The sequence below is a fragment of the Thalia democratica genome, chromosome 8 (genome assembly GCF_965202585.1).
Source record: "Thalia democratica chromosome 8, ktThaDemo2.hap1.1, whole genome shotgun sequence".
Lineage (NCBI taxonomy): Eukaryota > Metazoa > Chordata > Thaliacea > Salpida > Salpidae > Thalia > Thalia democratica.
In genome coordinates, this window is record NC_139172.1 from 25,578,248 (window position 1) to 25,598,366 (window position 20,119).

At 25.5% G+C, this 20,119-nt stretch overlaps 8 non-coding genes and 1 pseudogene across 8 annotated transcripts; 2 read left to right on the forward strand and 7 right to left on the reverse strand.

The window, feature by feature from the left end:
* Positions 1–20,119, reverse strand: part of LOC145843067 (putative ATP-dependent DNA helicase HFM1) — a 93,621-nt pseudogene that overhangs the window by 57,577 nt on the left and 15,925 nt on the right.
* Positions 370–441, reverse strand: Trnad-guc (transfer RNA aspartic acid (anticodon GUC)). Its single transcript has one exon. It is a non-coding gene; the product is annotated as a tRNA-Asp (tRNA).
* On the reverse strand, positions 449–522 carry Trnai-aau (transfer RNA isoleucine (anticodon AAU)). Its single transcript has one exon. It is a non-coding gene; the product is annotated as a tRNA-Ile (tRNA).
* Positions 1,520–1,592, reverse strand: Trnak-uuu (transfer RNA lysine (anticodon UUU)). Its single transcript has one exon. It is a non-coding gene; the product is annotated as a tRNA-Lys (tRNA).
* On the reverse strand, positions 10,534–10,606 carry Trnak-cuu (transfer RNA lysine (anticodon CUU)). Its single transcript has one exon. It is a non-coding gene; the product is annotated as a tRNA-Lys (tRNA).
* On the reverse strand, positions 10,689–10,760 carry Trnap-ugg (transfer RNA proline (anticodon UGG)). Its single transcript has one exon. It is a non-coding gene; the product is annotated as a tRNA-Pro (tRNA).
* On the forward strand, positions 12,239–12,310 carry Trnap-ugg (transfer RNA proline (anticodon UGG)). The gene has a single exon. It is a non-coding gene; the product is annotated as a tRNA-Pro (tRNA).
* Trnak-cuu (transfer RNA lysine (anticodon CUU)) lies at positions 12,393–12,465 on the forward strand. The gene has a single exon. It is a non-coding gene; the product is annotated as a tRNA-Lys (tRNA).
* On the reverse strand, positions 12,785–12,855 carry Trnag-gcc (transfer RNA glycine (anticodon GCC)). The gene has a single exon. It is a non-coding gene; the product is annotated as a tRNA-Gly (tRNA).

Here is a 20,119-nt window from a genome sequence, read left to right on the forward strand (position 1 = left end):
AAAACTATTGTAAAAGTGTGAAAGTGAGAAAACACGCTCAGTATAAAAATTTTGCACACTCTTCAATGTTTAATAAATAAAATTACGTCCTCGGGTGGGCTTGAACTACCAACCTTTCGATTAACAGTCGAACGCGCTAACCGATTGCGCCACGAAGACTTGTTGAAATAACTCAATATTTACTTTATATACTTGAAAATGTTCTTTAGGCTACTAACACTTGTTAGAAAAATATTAGATAAATTGAAAAAATATTTGATATACCTTATGTTATTATATATTTTGATTAGAAAGAATAAATTCATAATTTTGTTATTAAATAGTTTATGGATAACAATACCGATTCCAATAAATTAAGTATGCAAAAAACTCCCCGTCGGGGAATCGAACCCCGGTCGCCCGCGTGACAGGCGGGAATACTCACCACTATACTAACGAGGAAGATATGTGGCCAGTACGGGGATCGAACCCGCGACATTCGCGTTATTAGCACGACGCTCTAACCAACTGAGCTAACCGGCCACACGTTTGGAACGCATTCATCAGCATTATATTTCTGACTAGCGTATTATGACGCAACAATACCATAAGGAATTATCTTGATAAAAACTCTGTTTATCATACAACTGTGAAGTCTTAAGGTTAAGTTAATTTTATTAAACTCTTGTTTTGGTTTAAAATTAATGATGTTTCACAACCCGTTTTCTTGTAGAATTATTTAGTATAAGATAAAGTTTTAATAATACTTTGTCTAATTATATATACATATATATAAATTTTGTAAGTTATTTAATATTTTTATTTCTAAAACTTACATACTAAAAATTTCTATGGGTGTTTACATTTAATTGCGCTTATATTTAATTTGATAAAAATTAAAAAAAAAACAAAATCTAGTAGACTTTTTGTTCTAAAACAATTCATTAAAAATTTCGTGTGATATGTTAAAGATTAAATATTTGAAAAAAAATTGTAATGTTACTTTACAAGACTAAAAACACTTTCTTTTTAGATATTCATATTGATTAGTTCTTATAAAATTTATACTGTAACCATTGTGAAAAAAAGGGTAACAAAAAGTAAGGTGTTAAATTAAGCCAGCTTAATAAATTTAATTGGAGTTAAGTAGCAGTTATTGTTTTCATTTTTAAGAAATTGATTAGTTTGTAACTACAGCTAAACGATTTAATTTGTAATTATTTCTTTTTTTTATAAGTTATTTCCAATGTATATATTTCCAATATTCAAAAAAAAAACTTCTATTAACAATTCTAATATGTCTTAAGTTATCAAATAAATGTATACTAGTTAAATTTACATTTTAACAAGTACTTTTTTTGTGTCATTTAATCATATAAATTTGATTAAAATTTTATTGATTATCATAAATTAAATACAAATTGAGCTAACTAAAGCATAATATCAAATTGAGCATTTAAAATCTAACAAACAATTTTGTTTATTTAGAAACTTTAATGAGAATTGAATATTAATTAAGTCAATGTTTTAAAAAAAAGGAAGCCTGACAGGGGACTTGAACCCCTGACCGTTGGATTAAAAGTCCAACGCTCTACCGACTGAGCTAGCCAGGCTCACGACAACCGGTTGATTATTGTGCATATAAAACTGATTATCACGTCATAATGCATAACTGTTGACTTATGAGTTTATAAAAACCAAAATCTTTACTGATATACCATTAAAATGTGTATATCAATTTGCTGATAGTTTTGTAAGTTAAAATAACTTAGTTCTATCTTTAACATTTTTTATGTATTTTCATTCTTATATAATTTCTTAAATATACCATATCTCAACATTAAAGTCGGTACTCGATTACAAACCTTCAAAATAACAACTAGTACTTAAAATATGGGGACGGGTTAAATGTGCACGAAGACATTTTTGCACGAGTGATATTTTTGCACGATCGTAAAAAATAATAACAAAATAGAAAACCGACTAAGGGTAAGGGGTAATAGTGATAGTAAAAAAAACGATTTTTTAATAAAAACAATAATATTACTTTAAAAATCAACCAAGGGTAATGTTAAGGGTAACAGCTATAGTAAAAAAATATATTTAATAAAATAATAATAGATGAAGAAGAAAAAAAAGTTACTGACCTAGTGTAAAAGTTAGGGGTAACAGTGATAGTTTACAAGAAATAAGAATTTTTTTTTTCAAGTTCCCGACCAAGGGTAAGGGGTAATAGTGATAGTAAAAAAAAAAGAAAGTAAATTCATACTAATTTTAAAAATTAATCAATCCGTGCAAAAGTGTCCCTTCGTGCATTTTTGGAACCTACCCACTTAATATAAAGTTTTATATGCAATGTTTCTAATGACGTTTAAAACAAATCAATACTATGCATAATATACAAGCATATACGCTTTTAATTTAGACTAACAATTAAAGTAGGTTTGTCTTCCGAATAAGTTTGGATGACATTTACTAGCTTATAGTTGAGATTAATATCAAATTTGAATAGGGCAGTTTTGTAGTTGTGCTTCGGATATCCCAACACAACTTTTCTCAATTGCACCGGTCTGTACGTTTCATCCATGCTATAATACTTTTAATTAATTATCAAAAACAACTTAAAACTGTATACATTTTTCACAATTAGAATAAAAATTGTATTAGTTGTGTAGAGAATTTTCAAAACTCATTTATATTTAAAAGTTTAGTTTACTCTAAATTAAACTCGAACCTAACAGCAAAGTTACTAATGGCATAAAACTTATTATTACTATTTTTACTGTTAAAAACAAAACCAGTCGTTGGTTGTCTTGGATTTAGTTGTATGGTGAAGTTCTTTGTCTGTTAATTTAATATTAAATAAAACTGATTTTTACTTGAATTTGACGGCGGGATTTTGTTTACTTCCAAGCCACTCTGCAATGTCTTGTGTGTTGGGTATTGTGGCGCTAACTGCAACAAATCTCAATTTCATTTCTTTAAACACCGTCCTAACTGTCTTCATTCTACTAATCACCGCCTGTAATATTATTATACTTTAATTAAATATACAAGTTGATTAACTTGTTATTATCCAGACTGCCTTTAATATCTATTAGCTGAATAATAAATACAGCAGAACACGCCCCTGGTTCCGTCGTTTTAGCGAGTCAACAAAATATATACACGTGTTTTAAATTTTATGTTTAACAATTTTCAACCTCCATAGTAGCGCCCCTGGTTTCGTCATTCTACAAGTGAGCTTCGTCGACGAGAAAGAGGGAGACTTGTTTCACGAACGACGTGTTTTCCCGCCATCTCCGCGTCATGCTGTCCCATTTTTCCTGTAAAAAGGTCATTTTAGTCCAGAATTATTTAGACCCTGGCCAATGGATGCAATTTTTCCGTAAAAATTAAAACTGGGAATGAGGTGTATTCATTTACAGAAGGTTTAAAGTTCATTATTAAATTGCAGGCTTAATTTTTAGTTAAACCTTAAGTTTTACATGCAGCAGTGCAGGCAATATCACAATAGAAAATATTTTAATAGAAAAACTTTATCGTTTTATATAATATTAATTCATTTCAACATTTATTCAATATGATTAATTAAGAAACAAACGGGTGTTGTTAGTATTATGTCGGCTTTCTGCATTTGCCACAAATTTTCAACATCAGTGTCTCCAGTCATTTCCAAGCAATTGAGTCCCAACGGTTGAAATTTCAACTTCCAATCTTCGTATCGCTCACTACACAAAGCTTTCACAGGCGCCACTAAAACGTTAACATTATTTTTTTACTTTTTTCTACAATTTTTAATATTTTATTGTTGTAAGTAGCATTGTTGTCATTATATTTTCAAACCAATTTCTATAAAAAATAAAATACAAGACTGGGTGTTGATAAACAATGTTTTTAAATAATTTATGGGTAAAGTAAAATTAATTTTAAATTAACAAGTTTTATTTAATTACGTGTCTTTGAATTAAATGTTTTTTATTGGTGATTAATCCGAAATATGCTGTTTCAATTGAACTAGTTTAAATTCAAATTATTTTTGTTATTAAAGAAACCTTTCAAACTTTTACTAACATTTAATTGTGAAATTTAAGTTTTAACTAAGTTTAACGCTTTTTATGTCATGATTCTTTAAAAAACAGATTATTGTACTTAATTTATAAATTTTACCTTGAGTAATTTGAAATGATAGATTATTTTTAGGGTTTCAAAAAACCTGTCAAAGTATTTAACTTTTCCTAAGTCGTAAGTAGTTTATTTTTGTGAACTTCAAATTTTTTTTTTTGATTAATTAAAAGTTATAATTGAATGTTTTATTTTAGTTTGAATTTTAATGTCTTTACAGTTCAAAACAAAATCTAACCACTCAAAAGTTTTTAATATCTACTATACTATGTACAATTATAACCACAAAAGCAGTAAAGGAGCCACAGGGGGCCTTGAGGTCATAATTTAAAACTTACACTAGATATTCCGGAGTTTATGATGAAGAGCAAAAAAAGGGTTTAGGTGTTTTTAATGGAAGTTTTGAAACTTACACTAGATATTTTGGAGTTGTTGATGAAGAGCAAAAAAAAGGTCTTGGGTGCTTTTGTTTGTAGATTTTTGAGTAATCTTGTTTGGGGGTGGCTAATTTAATTATTATGTTTGGGAAACCCTGATCTACAATAATAACCACCAGAAACAAAACAAAAACAACTACTTCAACACTAAAAAAAACATAAATTATACCAACTGTAAATGATTTTGTTCTTGTTGGAATTTTCTTGTTTGCTTGTCATAAGCAGCCTGATTATTGCGAGTTCAAACAGAACAGTTTTACCTGAAATAAAATAATAAACATATTAAATATTGAAAAATTAACGTAAGCATATAAACTTACCTGGAACTAAATAAAACTAATATATATATACATACTACTAATAGTGCTCGACAAGTTATATTGAGCTAGATATTTATTTAAATATATAATAAACAACAGTTTTATACAGCTGTTTCGTATATGAGATATTTATATCTCATATATTCCTCAGTAAAACTTTAGGTTATTAAACATGTTTAACAGCAATTACTAAAACTTTTTAAAATGCACAAATTCTTAAACCAATAACAAAATTAAAATCAGCTTATATTTTTTATTTAACTTACTGCATAAAAACCTTCATTATTACTACGTCATAATATTTATAAAGTTTTAAATCTCTGCAAAACATGTTTAAACAATTAAAGCTTTACTGGGGTATATATGAGACAGAAATATCTCATATATGAAACAGCTGTATAAAATATTGTTTATAATACAATTGAATAAAAATTATTAAATATTTTTTATATTTAATTTTAAAAAATTTAAATAAATATATATATGTATATATTTAATAAATATATTTTATATATACATAAATATTACAAACTAAAAACTTTAATATAAATACAATATTGTTACCTGAACCAGTCGGAGCACAAACAACGAACGGCTCGTCTCTATACACTACTGTATCAAATACCTAAAAAAAATATTATATTGATTAAGATTGCAAATTTAATCATGTTAAAAAGATTAAAGTTAATTTATTTAAATGTCGCATTTTAACGTCATACTATATATATACGCTGTTTCACTTAATGGATGGCCGAGTGGTCTAAGGCGCCAGACTCATTCATAAAAGCTTCATCGCAATGCGATGCTGAGTGTTCTGGTCCACAATTGTGGGCGTGGGTTCGAATCCCACTTCTGACATATTTTATTGTAATTTTTAAAGTAGTATTGTTTTCACAATCAGTGTAAAACTAAATTATCATTTTTAATCAAAATTAAATGGGATACACTGTTTAAATAAATCTTGCTACGTTTTAAATAAATGCAAGAAGTATTAAAACAACAGTATAAGCTATCAATTACAGCATTAAATTTTTTCTAAACTTTATATTGACTCTCTTTATTAGTAATTGGACTTTTGAGTAACTATTTTTTGTAATATGTTCATGTTATTATCTCTACTTTTAAAACTTTAGTGAGACAAAATTTTTAATATTAAACTTACATTGATACTCAACTCATAAATATCTTACGTAAGGTTATATCATGATGCTAAAACTGTTGTTGCTTTATGGTTTAGTTTTATTATAGTAATTTATTAAACTTCCTTTTCAATTTAACACAAGTTTACAATCAATATTACAATATAGCCAAATTTACTATATTAGTCGTATGTAATAATACTACATAGATTAACTGTTAAATAATATGTTTAAGTTTTTTTTTTGCTTTTGTCTGCTTTGGTTGCTTCCGAAAAAATGTTTCCGACACCCCTTTATATAACCTCTCATAAAAAAAAAGTTACTGAATATTTTTAAAATCTAAAAAAAGCATCTGAAAGATTATGAAATTTACTACAATATAAGTCTACATGTTAATTTTGGTCAAAAAATTGCTTCTACCCCCCCCCCCCCCCTATGGCCTTAACTGCAACATATTACTGATAAGTTAAAATAATGATGAAAGTAATGTAAAAGCTACATATTTTTAAATGTAAATTTCAAATTCAGTACAAAACTTTACATTTTTTAGACAGAGAAAAGTCAGTTGAAAAAAGCAGTAGTTCTTACGATTTTAAAACTTGTGCACAGTAAAGTTTAAGTAAGAAGTTTTGTGAACACTAGACAATTAAGTAGATATTTTGATGCTACACTAATCTTATTATTTTGTTCATTTTCAGATAAGAAAATGAAAAAATGTATATAATAAACTACTTTTTACCAACTTAAAAAACAATTTAATAAACTTAGTGAACTTTTAATAAACAGAAGATTGCAAAGTTGCATTTATTTTAGTTACTTGATTTTTTAAATATAACTTAAAATAAGAAAACCCTGACATTTATAATTTAATCTATGCAAATGAGTGCAGAAAATATTTTATCATTTTTGACTTATTTAAATTTTAGGGGAAGATAAAAGCTTTAAATAAACTTTGAGTGTTTGAAATATTTTGTATCTTAAACTTTTACTTTTATAAATTACAACTTTATTTCATACTACTTTGCAGCTTAGAGTAGTTACGTAAACCAATTTTTTTTTATTAATGATGTAATAGAGTAATTTATAAAAAAAAATTATAATAAATTTTGACACTATTTTTAGTTCAGTTAGAATCCTGCTAGCTTTAAATTACTTAGTTTGCAATCAAGTTAGCAACTTAATTGTTAAGTAAATATTATATACTTAAATGAGCTAGAAATAATCAACACAAACTAACAATAGATTGAACAGCGTTGAAATTTGGAAAGTTTGAAAAAACTTGTTGGTATTTTTCAGCTGAAAAATTAATTTAGGTAAACAAAGTTTGAACAGTTTAAATAAAGTTTTAGCACAAGAACATCAGTGGTATATATTCCGATAAGCTTAGCTTATCAGGATCTCCAGGATTTAACGCCTTTTAACGTTACATCTTATAGATACTAAACACTTAATTATATTTATACAAGTATATACTAACTTGGTATAATGCTGCTAATGTCGTTACTTCAAGAAAAGTATACTTTAATGCAATTGATAACTTACATAAACAAAATTTACAAGAAGTTATATAGAAAAGATAGATGCTAAATAAAATATGAAGTCAAATTATATCTCTACTAGAAAAACAAAACATTAAAGTATAAAACTTACGAAGTTCCTCGACGGATCTCAAATTAATTTCTTTTCTGAAAGTTCCGTTGGGTCCGTTGTGCGAAGGTAGGGTAAACTTATCCGGTTTGTAAAAAGACGGCTTTTCATGAGTTGATTGGTCGAAAAACTTGTCACGTGACTGATCAAAACGCTTGCCTGATTGGTTGTTTGGCTTCACTGGCGATTCGGGAACTACTGACGGAAAAAACCTGTACAATGTCGTAATCTAATGCTTAGTTATCTATTAAATTGTATTTAAAATAACTTCTTCAGATAAGTAAATTTATTTAAGTTATACTATTAATTAGTTATGTAGCTATGAGTTTTATAAAAAATAAATCATAATTATCTTTAGTTGTGCTATATATTATTTATCAACTCTTATTCTAAACTAGTAAAACATATTTATTAATAACTATTCAATATATGTTAAAGATTAAATTCCAAAAAATAACCTTAAAATTTAATTTGTTTTATGTATATGTAATGAATAACAAAATTACTGTTTCTTTCTAGGCGGTGAAGCATCAATAACTTTTTGCATTGGAGTGACTTTCTGCACTGCTTTCCTTCGAAAGTTGTTACTATTGTTATTGAGGGGAGGTTGGAACCTGTTTAGCTTTTTTGAAATGGGCGAAGATTTGATGCTGGGAAGTTTTGAAAAAACCGAGTTGGTCTGAGTGGCAGGCACCATGTATTTCGATTGTCTGTTTGTTTGAATATTAATTGAATTTTATTTTATGTTGTTTGGTTTTTTTTTCTACTACAAGTAATGAATAAGCTTCGTTGATAATAAATTAAAAACGCCGTCGGCAGGATTCGAGCATGTGCTCGTCCATTAATTTCTCGACAATCGCCTTAAGCACCGGCCACAACGACTTGTGAATGAAATCATATACAAGCGATTCTAAATCTACTGTTTGTAAGTAGCTGACAAATAATTGTTGAGTAGTTATATGCAATACAATAGTCTACTTGGATTTTAAGTAAACGAAGCCTGCATTTGTAGTTTTAAAAATAAAATATTTTTATCAATCACATTATTATTTACTAAAATCATCAATAAATTTTAATTTATATTTACGCATTTTAAGCTTTATTATGAATATACATATACTTATATACATATAAAATATTTTATAAAAAGTTCTGGTCGATAGTGCTCAACAAACTGAATGGGAGCTAAATATTTATCTATTTATATAAAAACAAAAGTTTAGACAGCTGTTTCGTACATAGCATAAAAAGTTTCATGTAAGCTCAGTAAGCTACAGTTTATTAATTAGTAAACAGAAATTTGGATTTTGAATTTTTTTTTTAAATAATTATGACGTAGTAATGATACAGTTTATTGTATAGTTAGCTGAATTTGAAAAACACGCTGTAGCTGTTAATTTATGCATTTTGGAAAGTTTGGAAAAGGTTATTTTAAAAAGATGTTTTAAACTATTAAAAAATGTTTTAAACTGTTAGAAAAATGTTTTAAACTACTCGTGTTTGTGTCTTTCTTTTTTTTTGTTATATGTTTGGGTAAGGTGGATTAGGGTTAAATGTATAGATTTAAAAATAAATTATTTAAATTTAAAAAAAGTCTTGTTTAGATATATGCAAATAAGTTGCAGGTTTTTGATGTACATGAACATTTTGCATTAAATTGTACATAACATTATTTTTCTTGTAAGCATACTTTGATAAAAGAAAAAACCTTACGGCTAAAAAAAACGAAACGAAATGTGATACTTATTCAGTAATAACTTATAATGAAAAATGGTACTGCAATCTTTCTCTAGCTGCATAAGCAATACACACATGTAAGTCTGTTGAATTTTTATATAGATAGAGCAGTATACTTCCGTAAACGAATTGTCAATTTCAAATGAGAACTTTGACAAATAACAAAGATATTTTAAACAATTTTTTTTCGGTGCATAACTAATTTGAAAAATATAACAATACACATATCATTTTTTCTTAAATACTTTTTATAATTATTTGAGTACTTTCGAAGTAAGTTTTGTCAAAAATTGTACCTTACTAAATTAAACTGAATTGAACTTGAAATAAAACTATACTGTAGTTTAAAGTTAAAAACAAAATGACGTAATATTCAAGTGTAAAAATTAAATAAATTCTAATACTAAAGAACTTTGCTGTACTAATAAAACTTGTTAGATTAAAATCAAACAAATATAAACCAGGGATAAAAAATAAAAATAATACCACACTTTTTCAAAATTTTTTGAGAAACCTATCACTTTAAAATTACTTAATATAAGGATTAAAAAGTCTAGTTTGGTACGCCAGCTTTTTCTGCTTACATAAACTAGGTCTTTAAGATTGAATGCATAAGGTTTCTAAAATATGTAACTGAAAAGAGTTCTCCGCTCATACTAAAACTGAAAAGTTCTCTTCTTTATAATTTCTTGCACACTCATGGTTGTTCAACAAATGTTGTCACTAAATTTAAAGTTCTTTATAAACTCTAAAATGCCCTCATTGCCACAAGCATTGTTGGTTCAGTGGTAGAATTCTCGCCTGCCACGTTCGATTCCCGGACAATGCATTTTTGGGAAAATAATTTGAATTAAAGTTACTATTAACCATAAGACACGAAAAATTGTTTTTAAATATATTAGTTTAGGACTAAGTGTGTTTAAAACTCTTTCTAATTAATTTTAAACTAAAATTATTTTTTGTTCTTAAATTTTTAAGCTGTAACACCAATGTGTCATTTTCCCAAACAATATCCATTGAATACAGTTTAAATGGTTCATATTTTATTCAATTTTAAAAGCTAAAGTTTTTTTAAATAAATTAACTAAGAAGTAAATGTATTGCGAAAAATACAATTTTTTATGGCTGTTATTAAATGATAAAAAGGTGCGCCCAACGTGGGGCTCGAACCCACGACCGTTGTATTAAGAGTCCAACGCTCTACCGACTGAGCTAGCCGGGCACGTACGAGACTAACTATATACAGTTTATATAGCCTTTGTGACGATGTAATGACGTAACAATAATTTAATGACTTCAAAAACGAGCTCGTCCGGGATTTGGACCCGGGACCTCTCGCACCCAAAGCGAGAATCATACCCCTAGACCAACGAGCCGCTTATCTGACTTTGCCTTGTTCGGTTTTTATTCATGTTACGTGTATTATGACGCAATATAGAAGATGTTGTTGTGGTGTTTGTTAAAACTGCGTTTTATAGTTATTAAAAATCTGTTTTTAGTTTAAATTTAACTAATGCAGTACACGGTACAACTTATATTGTTTACTTAAAACTCCTAGTTTAAGATTTTAAAATAGTATTTGTGTGTACTAAATAATTATTTTCTGTGTAACTTTAAACAAAAATAAAACTTTGCATTTTTATTTTGCTAAAAATATAAAAATATTAAATAATTTGGTCTAGTGATTTATAAACAAAATGATTAGTTAATTAATGATTAGAAAATTAGTTATAGACAAATTTAAGAAATGATTGACATTGGAAATAAATGAGTTATGTACATATTAAATTTTTTATTCACAGTCAAAATCTTTACTTTCGAAACTCCTGTGCAATTAAAAAAAAGTTATGAAAATAGTATCAGTAAGTTATCAGTAAGTATCAATAAGTATCAATAAGGTCTATTTTTAGTTTAAAGTAAAGTATAAGTTAAGAAACTGTGTTAAATATTATAAAATTATTGAAAAGATACTGTAAAGCTACTTTAAATATGTTTTTTTATAAAAAAAGTTTAGATGATAACAAAAAGTTTTTTATAATATGATATACTTTCTGATTCAAATCGAAAATTTAGTACTGAAAATGTGAAAATTGTTAAAATTCCAGGTTTTTTTCCTACATTTCCCAAATTCCAGGTTTTTTAACCTGAACTATCAAATTCCAGGTTTTTCCAGGATTCCAGGTAAAGTGGCAACCCTGTATTTATCTATATCGGGGCTTCCACAAAGTCAGGAAAAAATAGGGATTTAAAAAAAAACAGGAATTTTAACAAAATTTGAAAAAACATCAGATATAATCAGTTCAAATTTACGAAATTCCTTATTTTCCAAAGCCTTGTAAAAAATTAATTAAATATCTTTTAAAGTCATACTAAAATTGCAAAATTTACCTAGAAAATTACAAAATTACTAAATTCCAAATTATTACTAAAGTGAATAAAAAATTTAATATGTACATAACTCATTTATTTCCAATGTCAATCATTTCTTAAATTTGTCTATAACTAATTTTCTAATCATTAATTAACTAATCATTTTGTTTATAAATCACTAGACCAAATTATTTAATATTTATATATCTTTAGCAAAATAAAAATGCAAAGTTTTATTTTTGTTTAAAGTTACACAGAAAATAATTATTTAGTACACACAAATACTGTTTTAAAATCTTAAACTAGGAGTTTTAAGTAAACAATATAAGTTGTACCGTGTACTGCATTAGTTAAATTTAAACTAAAATCAGATTTTTAATAACTATAAAACGCAGTTTTAACAAACACCACAACAACATCTTCTATATTGCGTCATAATACACGTAACATGAATAAAAACCGAACAAGGCAAAGTCAGATAAGCGGCTCGTTGGTCTAGGGGTATGATTCTCGCTTTGGGTGCGAGAGGTCCCGGGTCCAAATCCCGGACGAGCTCGTTTTTGAAGTCATTAAATTATTGTCACGTCATTACATCGTCACAAAGGCTATATAAACTGTATATAGTTAGTCTCGTACGTGCCCGGCTAGCTCAGTCGGTAGAGCGTTGGACTCTTAATCCAACGGTCGTGGGTTCGAGCCCCACGTTGGGCGCACCTTTTTATCATTTAATAACAGCCTGAAAATTGTATTTTGTCATAATACATTTACTTCTTAGTTAATTTATTTAAAAAAACTTTAGCTTTTAAAATTGAATAATATATGAACCATTTAAATTGTATTCAATGGATATTGTTTGGGAAAATGACACATTGGTGTTACAGCTTAAAAATTTAAAAACACAAAATAATTTTAGTTTAAAATTAATTAGAAAGAGTTTTAAACACACTTAGTCCTAAACTAATATATTTAAAAACAATTTTTCGTGTCTTATGGTTAATAGTAACTTTAATTCAAATTATTTTCCCAAAAATGCATTGTCCGGGAATCGAACCCGGGCCTCCCGCGTGGCAGGCGAGAATTCTACCACTGAACCAACAATGCTTGTGGCAATGAGGGCATTTTAGAGTTTATAAATAACTTTAAATTTAGTGACAACATTTGTTGAACAATCATGAGTGTGCAAGAAATTATAAAGAAGAGAACTTTTCAGTTTTAGTGTGAGCGGAGAACTCTTTTCAGTTACATATTCTAGAAACCTTATGCATACAATCTTAAAGACCCAGTTTATGTAAGCAAAATCCTTATATTAAGTAATTTTAAAGTAAAATGTTAGTAAAAGGTAGTTTTATTCACATTTTTTTCATGGCTTATATTAGTTTGATCTTAATCTAACAAGTTTTATTAGTGCAGCAAAATTCTTTAGTATTAGCATTTATCTAATTTATACACTTGATTATTACGTAGTTTTATGTTTTTAAACTTTAAACTACAGTATAATTTTATTTCAAGTTCAATTTAGTTTAATTTAGTAAGGTACAATTTTTGACAAAACTTTCTTCGAAAGAACTCAAAGAATTGTAAAAAGTATTTAAGAAAAAATAATATGTGTATTGTTATATTTTTCAAATAAGCTATGCACCGAAAAAAAAATTGTTTAAACTATCTTTGGTCAAAGTTCTTATTTGAAATTGACAAATATTGTACGAAAGTATACTGTTCTATCTATACAACAACTCAACAGACTTACATGTGTGTATTGCTTAAGCAGTTAGAGAAAGATTGCAGTACCATTTTTCATTATAAGTTGTTACTGAGTAAATATCACATTTCGTTTTGTTTTTTTTAGCCGTAAGGTTTTTTTTCTTATCAAAGTATGCTTACAAGAAAAATAATGTTATGTACAATTTAATGCAAAAAATTCAAGTACATCAAAAACCTGCAACTAATTTGCATATATCTTAACAAGACTTTTTTAATTTAAATAATTTATTTTTAAATCTAAACATTTCACCCTAACCACCTTACCCAAACATACAACAAATAAATAAAAAACAATAATAATTAAAACTTGATCATTATAAATTTACATCTTGTTGTTATTAGTCTTGTTTTGATATGTGCAAATTAGTTGCAGGTTTTTGAATACACACAATAATCCAGTCAAGTGGCCAAAAACTAACACAATAATAAGAAATTTGTCGATTACAAAATTTTAAAATAGAGTATTAAGGGCATTAAACTGAAAAAATTATTGTTAATAAAGCTAGAATACCTAAAAATACAACAACAATAACAACAACAATAATAATATTAGTTATAATATTTTTTTTTTTTTGTTCGAAATACTAAAATAATTTTAGTCTAATTAAACAAATAAATTAAGTAAAACAACTGCTAATTTCTGTTCAACAGGTAATTTAACATTAATTGTATTTCTACTTTTACTGATTTGAATTACATTAAAAATTAACTCTAACATTCCTTAAACTGAAATCAAGTTAAAAAAAAGTTCAAGGAAAAACATTTGAAAGGTTAAAACAACTTTTAATTTATGTTGAGGTATAATTTGTTCTATGTATTTTAAGTTTTAATCTTTTACAAAGTAAAAATACTAATATATAATTTAATATGTTATTCATAGTTTTAATATAGGTTCAAAATTTAAATTGCTCAATTTTTTACTAAACATTTTGAAGAAACTTTAAAAATATGACAAGTCTGAATTTTTTACAATTTAAACTTACACTTTATAACTTTTAGAAGCAGCATTTTCTTTTTGAAAGTCGAAATTTTCATCTAAAAAAGTTTATTAGTATTTCTGGAAACAAACATAAAACAATTAAATATTTTTATACATCAGGTTTTATTTCAACAAAACAAAAATATTTAATACTAAATAATAAAACAAAATATGAGTTTTCAAGGTAATGGAAAATAAATGAACAATACTGATCATACAAACAATTGTGATTTAAAAACTAATTAAAATTAATTTATTAAGTTATAAGAGTGTTTTTAGATTAATATTAGTCAAACTGCTGAATTAAAAGATGTACAAAAAGACAATGTAGAAATTTTGAACACATTTCAAGTTATACTTTGTCTTGTAATACAGCAAATACTTATTTGCATTTAAACTAATTAGAAATTTACGTTTGCATTTTATTCAATCTGTGAATGAACTTTTAGAACCAAAAGAGTTAATATTTAAAAAATTGCATCATTAACTTCTTTGTTTTAAAGAATTACTAATTGATAGCTTAGTAATATTAGTTGAGTAATATATAAAATTGTTTAATGGATAACCACAAATTAACGGCATAGGGAGGGGGGCAAAAACATTTTTTATTGTTGTGTTATTTTTTATTTAAATAACTCAACTACCAGTTCCTTTTTACCGTTTTGAAAATTCAAAGTAAATTTTGAGATAAAAGCTAGCAAAGTAAGAGAGATAAATAGATTCTTTATGGGACCATTTACTAAAAGTACGAAAATAGACTGTATAATATAAATTTAGCTCTTCCAATATTTTTTTTAGATATGCACTTCAATCAAAAACTCAGATAAAAACTGTTAAAAATTAAACCATTAGAATGTTTAAATACCGTTTTGAAAAAAAAACAATGTTTTTTTTGGTTAAATATGTTGTAGTAATAAACTCAATACATAATTTTTAAGACTTATAAAGAATTTTTTCTGTGGAATCTAAGTCTCTAGCTCAAAAACAAAATGTTTCAAAATAGTAGACTAACATTTTTGAAAAAAAAAAAAATTATAAAATTGTGGCCATACATTTGTAACAATATCTTTTTACAAAACTGACTATATCTCAAAAAATTATTTTAGTTTCTATGTTATACAAAATTTTACTTATAGTTCACATATTTATCTTTCATATTTCAAAGTATATGTTATTTTGGTTAAAAAATTGTTTAACACCTCCTATGGCATTAATTTATTTGCTCAAAATTTTTCAAAGAAGCTGATTGAAATATTAAGTTGTGTACTTACCATATTGCAGATTGAAGTATATTTCAAGGCTCTATTAGTTTAACTTAATGCGTGGTTTCCCAAAATAACTTAAAAATCACCTACTTTTAAGGCAAAAGATAATCATTGCTCTAGATTGATTTTTCTAATCTTAGTATTTTAAACGTAAAAGTATCTTGTATTGTTATCCTATTATAAATTTTGTAATACTATTGTATATAAGTAAATAAACAAATAAATAGAAAGTAATATGATTAGAGAAACTAAATCACCCTTAAAAGTTTCATAGGAACTAGGTTTTAATTTCATTACTACTGAAACGTTAGTTATGCAAACTTTTGTCATACAAAGTGGCACAAGTATTTATTTTGTAATTGATGAATTTCATCTTTAAATCAGGATAGCCAACTATATTGTGAGAAATTTCTCTAGGGTTTTGAAAGTACACGTTTTTAGGTATATTTTATTTTTATTTTTTAATGAATTTTAAAGTAAAAAACTGTGTTAAATAGTATAACAACATTGAAAAGATACTGTAAAGCTAGTTTAAATGTGTTTTTTAATTTAGAAAATTTTTGATTATGACAAAAAAAAATTATCTATATAATAAATATTTTGTGTCAAATTGAAATTTTACCTTTTAACATGTGAAAATGGTTTAAAGTTCTAGGTTTTTCAAAATTTTTAGTGATTTTTGTTCAAAATTCTAGTTTTTTATGTTTTTTGGCCACCCTGTAATATACTTTTAGTCAATTAAGGTTATGGGAAGACCATCATTTTTTTTACAAAAAACAAGATTGACCCTTAATTTAAAACTTAATGTTTAAACTAAAAGATGCTTTTTATAGAAGAAAAATAGTTCAATATACTTTTGAGATATAACCAAAAAATATAATACAACCTTATTTATTACAAACTTTCATAGACAGTTTTCTCTGAATTTTGAAAAAATTCTCTAAAATCTATCTTCTTCATTTTTGAAGCAACTTACTTTAAACTATTTAAAAAAAATATTTTCAAAATTACAAACAACTTGTAGAAAGTGGAATTTAGAAATAAAAAATTAAATTCAAATTTTAATGACCCAATTTTTTTAACAATTTTATTATTATATTGTTTATTGTGCAATGTTGGACTAAGGCATTAAAACTTGAGCAACTAAATAGGACACACGAGAAGAAAAAAAAATTGTATTCTACAATTTTATAAAAAAAATAAATCTAAATTTTAACTTGGAAAGAACTAACTTATAAATATTAAACTTATTTGTTAAAAATAAAAAGCAATAACTTAGTTATATGGAAAACAATTTTTTTATTTAATAGTAAATGATCATTTAGATGAAAGTACTACTAAATCAATGATTTTCTAAAAGCATTGTTTATAAGAAATATCACACTTGTACAAATGAAATAAAAGTAAATTAACAGTCTGTTGGGAAATGCATAAGGAATTAAAAATAAAATGGTATTATAAATGAAAAAAAAAGTTATTAATTTAGATGAGATAAAATTTAATAAATTTATTTTTTCTCTTATTTTTAGTGGAAAACTATTGAATTTTATTGATATTTATTTAAATTAAATCTTTTTAGTTTTAAAGAAAAATGTTCCACCTTTCCAAACAATACCACATTTTGTGGTAATTTGTTTCACATAGTCTATGCTCTGTGAAAAAATGTACCTTGCCACTACTGTTGTTGAAATTATGCTTTATTTATATGGGAAAAACTGATTAAAAAAACCTTATACTAACTATGAATAAATTTATACACACTAACAGTTATTAATTAAATTAATTAATTATATCATATAGATTTTGAGCCTGGTTTAATTAATGTATCATTATATCATGAATTGTTTATGTTACAAATTAATAAATTATAAAAATTTGATTATAATTTTAATTAATAAAAAAATATAAAAAATACTAAAAAATATGTTTTCTACAAATTGTTTAAAATTCATTTTATATAAGACAAAGAAATTTTTAAAACAATTGCTCAAAAACTGAAGGAAGAGATACATTTTTGGGAAAAGTAGATTAATTTTGATTTTTAGTTTACTCCTCTCATAAAAACAAATTGAACTCAACTCTTAAATTTTGATCAGTTATATCTCAAAAGATACTTGAAATCTTTGAAAACAATAAAAACAACAGAAGTTTAGTTTTAAAGTAAAAATGACTAAATTTTACATCCTTTATGGCCTCAAACGGGTGAAGTTACACTTTTTCAACCACAATAAATTATTTTACAGAAATAATACTGATCTAATAGTTTAATTACCAAAGGACAATTACAGATGCAGTTTTAAAAATGCTCCTTATTTTGAGTAAGTTACTGCACATACATGAAGCTTTGTATTAACATTTTAAGTACAATGAAAAATCACTGTATTAAAAATGTTACTGCTGATAAAAAACGGCCAAATAGCAAAAATTTAAAAATAATCATTTTAAATAATACCTTTAAGAACTTGAATACAAAGTTTCAATGTTGTCAGAAAAGTATAAGTATCGACTTTTTTTAAATTAATGTATGAAGCTGTGTATAAACATTTTAATATACAATGAAAAATCACTGTATTAAAAATGTCACTGCTGATAAAAAACGGCCAAATAGCAAAAATTAAAAAATATTCATTTTAAATAATACCTTTAAGAACTTAAATACAAAGTTTCAATGTTTTCAGAAAAGTATAAGTATCAACTTTTTTTAAATTTAATGTATGAAGCTGTGTATAAACATTTTAACATACAATGAAAAACCACTGTATTAGAAATGTCACTGCTGATAAAAAACGGCCAAATAGCAAAAATTAAAAAATATTCATTTTAAATAATACCTTTAAGAACTTAAATATAAAGTTTCAATGTTGTCAGAAAAGTATAAGTATCGACTTTTTTTAAATTTAATATATGAAGCTGTGAATAAACATTTTAATATACAATGAAAAATCACTGTATTAAAAATGTCACTGCTGATAAAAAACGGCCATATAGCAAAAATAAAGAAATATTCATTTTAAAGAATACCTTTAAGAACTTAAATACAAAGTTTCAATTTTGTCAGAAAAGTATAAGTATCGACTTGTTTTTAATTTAGAATTAAATGTTTTGTATTAGGTTTTATAGAATATCTAATTATTTCAATATCAAATATCCAGAAAACTTCATGCTAGTATTAGGTTATAATATTGGTTTAAAAACTTAATTTATAGAGTTGCTATAATTTAAATTATATTTACTACATATCTAACAATTAACAATGGCTTATTATTTTCAACAAAGTTAAAGGAAAATTAATTATGTAATTAACAACAACTTACACTTATTTGTTTGATTTGGTAAACAACTTGTTCTCCATTGATATTTTGTTCCATTATCTTTATTTTGACTCCTATCATTAAAGAGTTCTGAAGTTTTTGGAAAAAGATTGTCCATTTAGAATGCTTGTGTTTACAATAATATGAGAAACTGATGTTATTGAAACAAATGGGAGTGCTTCAAATATATTTTCTAAAACTTTAATCAAAAGCATGTGATTACTTTTACTTGAAAAACAGAATCTGGCAGTTTTTGCATTTTTAAGGAATTTTGAAAAAAAAATTATTAAACGAATGTTTTTACTAACTCAACTAATTAAAGAATAACATAAACCAATCTTTTTTTAAAGTAAATTATATTCAAAGATTTATTTTTCCAATTATTAATTGTTTTTCAAAGTGTGGTCCCTTTAAAAAATCATTAGAATTAATTTTTTAAGCAAAAGCAGTTGCCGTCATCTTAATTGTCGTAACTTGAATTTTCAGGTATACTGATTCTAATATGTAATCATGTTACTGAGGCAAAACAATATTAAACTATCTGTATACGATTTACTATAAAAAAAACATTTTTTTCTTCAAATTTATGCTTACAATAAATACAGATTTTCATTAATGAAATAATAGTTGTACTGTATTATAGTTTTTTTTTTTCTTTTAAATCAAACTAAATATAAAAGGTTAAAATAAAGAATGATTTTAAAAATAATCTTAGTTAAATTTACTTTTATTTTGAATTTTAGATTTTAATTTATTTTGCTTATAAGTTTTACTAAAAGTCAATAACACAACGTATTATAAAGTAAAGTTAAGCTACTAAGCTTTTCTTTAGCTAGCTTTAGTAAGCAAACCATTAAATGTTTTGTTTTAAATTAACTACATACAAATCCATTAAATTTATCCTTTTTAACTAGTGTTTATTTGGATCAGGTACTAACTTTATTAAAATGTAATAAAATAACTAAGAGCAAAAGTTTAAAAACGTTAATTTACTGCCGTTTATTTTACTTTTTTTTAAGTATTTGTACAAATTTATCGATAACTAACTA